At 42.2% G+C, this 3,182-nt stretch overlaps 1 pseudogene; it reads right to left on the reverse strand.

Annotated features, from left to right (window-relative positions):
* Positions 1-1,552: 1,552 nt before the first annotated feature.
* On the reverse strand, positions 1,553-1,954 carry LOC108539130 (40S ribosomal protein S12 pseudogene; annotated as a pseudogene).
* Between the last annotated feature and the right edge of the window lie 1,228 nt (positions 1,955-3,182).

The following is a 3,182-nucleotide window of genomic DNA, read 5'->3' on the forward strand; positions in this document are numbered from 1 at the left end:
CTCAGCCTACCAAAGTGCTGGGATTACAGGTGTAAGCCACTATGCCCAGCCTATTTGTGTAGTATTGATGTTTTGACAATATTATGTCTTTCAATCCACGAACATGAGAAGTCTCTTCATTTATTTGTGCCTTCTTTCATTTATTTCAGTAATGTTTTCAATGCACAAGTTTTTTGCCTCATTGGTTAAGTAAATTCCGAAATATTTAATTCTTTTTCATGATAATTTTTCTGTTAATTTCCTATTCGGATTGCTGTTAGCATATACAAATGCAACTAATTTTTGTATGACTTTATATCCTACAACTTTGCTAAACACATTCATTCTAACTGTGTATGTGTGTTTGTGTGTGTGTAACTATTAGGATTTGCTGCATATAAGCCCAGATGATCTGTGAACACTTCCTTTCCAATTTGGATGCCTCTGTTTATTTTTAAACCTAAAATAGATTTCAATATTTCTATTTTAAAAAAGTCAATAGAGGAAGTGATTAAAGATGGGGGTGGGTGAGACTATCCATGGAACCCATATACTGGCATTAGCTAGTATTCAAGTAGCAGCTTCTGTTACCTCCATCCACCAGGATGCTCCAATAAAGATACAGGAGTTACCTGTATGGTTGAGTTGGAGAATTAATGAGATCCCAGTGGAACAGAAAGACAGGAAATGCTCTGTTTGGGGGTAAAAAGTTGGAAAACCCAAAGTCATTCTTTTCTAGTGTATTAATAGTTCCTACCTGTAGAGATGGTACCTGGACACACAGACAGAGGCACAAACCTCCTGGAGTGGATGAGAAATCTGCATGATGGGCATGCGTTGCACAGAAGACAACATGACCAACGACCTCTTCATCACAGCTGTATACTGTAGAGGGCACAAAAATGAAATGGTGGACAAAAATACAAGGCCCAACATTACAAATTAACAATGGTTTCATATGAGAGATCTACTATCTAATTATGATATGAGAAAAAAAGGGGACCACATATTATTAAAGATCAAAGTATCAGCAGAGGTCACATTCTACAGACATTGTGTCTTCGCTAAATTGGAGCTGAATATGATTAAAATCTCACATTTAAAAGTGGAAGTGTTTTAAAGCATTTCCTTCCTTCCTTCCTTCCTTCCTTCCTTCCTTCCTTCCTTCCTTCCTTCCTTCCTTCCTTTTGAGACAGAGTCTTGTTGTCACCCAGGCTAGAGTGCAGTGCCATGGTCTCAGCTCACTGCAGCTTCTGCCTCCTGGGTTCAAGCAATTATCCTGCCTCAGCCTCCAAAGTAGCTGAGACTACAGGTGTGCATCACCAAGTCTGGCTAATTTCTGTATTTTTAGTAAAGAACAGGGTTTCACCATGTTGACCAGGCTGATCTCAAGCTCCTGACCTCAGTTGATCCACCTGCCTTGGCCTCCCAAAGTGCTGGGATTACAGGCGTGAGCCACTGTGCCTGGCCAAAGCATTTACTTCAGTGAAATGATGGGGCCTCAGAAGTTCGAAAAATGTGTGGCCCCTCAAATTCTTTTTTTTGTGTGTATATGAGCCAAAGATTTATTTCCTCATTTCTTGCATTTGAAGTACTCTTCGATGACATCTTTGGCCTGAGACTCCTTGCCATAGTCCTTAACTACTATACAACTGCAACCAACCACTTTACAGGGTTTCGTTTCCCTTCTCTGTCAATTTAAAGAGACCTACCCATTCCCCTAGTTTCTTGTTGTCATCAACCTTAATTCGGTTGATTTGGTGTTCAGGGCAAAGGGCCTCCACGACTTGGCATACATAGGCTCATCACAGTTGGGTGCAAGCACACAAAGATGGGCTTGGCACTTGTCTAAGGCTTCAGCAGCTTCGCGAACCCCACGTGCGAGGCCATCGTGGATGAGGGCGGTCTTCAGCACCTCTTGTAAAGCAGTATTAATGTCCCTTACACCTCCAGCAGCAATGCCTTCCTCGGCCATGGTGGTGGGTTACAGGTGAAGCCGTATCTTGAACACACCCAAGCCTCCGCCTCCGCACAACTCGGCGGCGGCTGGGAAAGAGCCTCAAATTCCTAGCATGTTAAAAATTTCTGCCTAGATCTGAAAGACTTACTCTTACCATTGTCAAGCCAACCTATTGTGTCTTTTACAAATATTGACTTTAACAATGTTGACTTTAGTTACTGCATTGACTTTAGTTACTGCTTCGACGTTCCATCTAAGTGGTATTAACTGGAAACTTCTCTTCGGCCTCCCTTGCAAAGTCATTCTTTCCACAACTGGGTTATTTACCTTTCTCTGTTTCTGATGCAAAAGTCTCTTGGGCCTCTAGGGAAACATCTTTCAGATCCAACAACTATTCTTTTTTTTTTTTTTTTTTTTTTTTTTTTTGACAGAGTTTTACTCTTGTCACCCCAGATTGGAGTTCAATGGTGCGGTCTTGATTCACTCCAACTCCGCCTCCCAGGTTCAAGTGATTCTCCTGCCTCAGCCTCCCAAGTAGCTGGGATTACAGGGGCCCGCCACTATGCCTGGCTAATTTTTGTAGTTTTAGTAGAGATGGGGTTTCACCATGTTGGCCAGGCTGGTCTCGAACTCCTGACCTCAGGTGATCCACCTACCTCTGCCTCCCACAGTGCTGGGATTACAGGCGTCAACCACTGTGCCCAGCCAAAGACTGTCCTATATTAAACTTCGACATTTAAATGTACATATAATTTGCCACTCCAAAAAGTAACTTGACATTTTCATTCAGAACTATTAGGTCTGAAGGTAGGTAATGTTTTAGTGTCATTGTGTAAAATTCTGGAGCCTCTCAGCCCCAAGCATGAAAAAAAGGCCATTGCACCCACAGTTCAATTTCAGTTGTTTTTGGTTGAGTACCTCTTGTTTTTTTTATTTGTAGATGAGATGATTATAGCTGATTCTGCCTCTGTGGTCACTCTGTTCTCCTCATAGCACTGTCTTCATTGTGAAATTATTCTGTAACTCTGCCTGCCGTTTAATGAACTCATTTTCTACTCATACACCTGCCTCTGAGAGCTCGATGCTGATCCTATTCGGAAACCTAGTGGTGCAGCAGCCTCGCAGAATAGGGCTTCAGCCAAACTGGGACATGAAAAACACCAAGGCCTCAGCTCAGATAGGAGCAGTAACCACTGAGAATTTGTATTTGCTAAAGTCAAGAAGAATCTACCACAGTCCTCTT

The sequence above is a fragment of the Rhinopithecus bieti genome, unplaced genomic scaffold, assembly GCF_001698545.2.
Source record: "Rhinopithecus bieti isolate Rb0 unplaced genomic scaffold, ASM169854v2 scaffold_16097, whole genome shotgun sequence".
Lineage (NCBI taxonomy): Eukaryota > Metazoa > Chordata > Mammalia > Primates > Cercopithecidae > Rhinopithecus > Rhinopithecus bieti.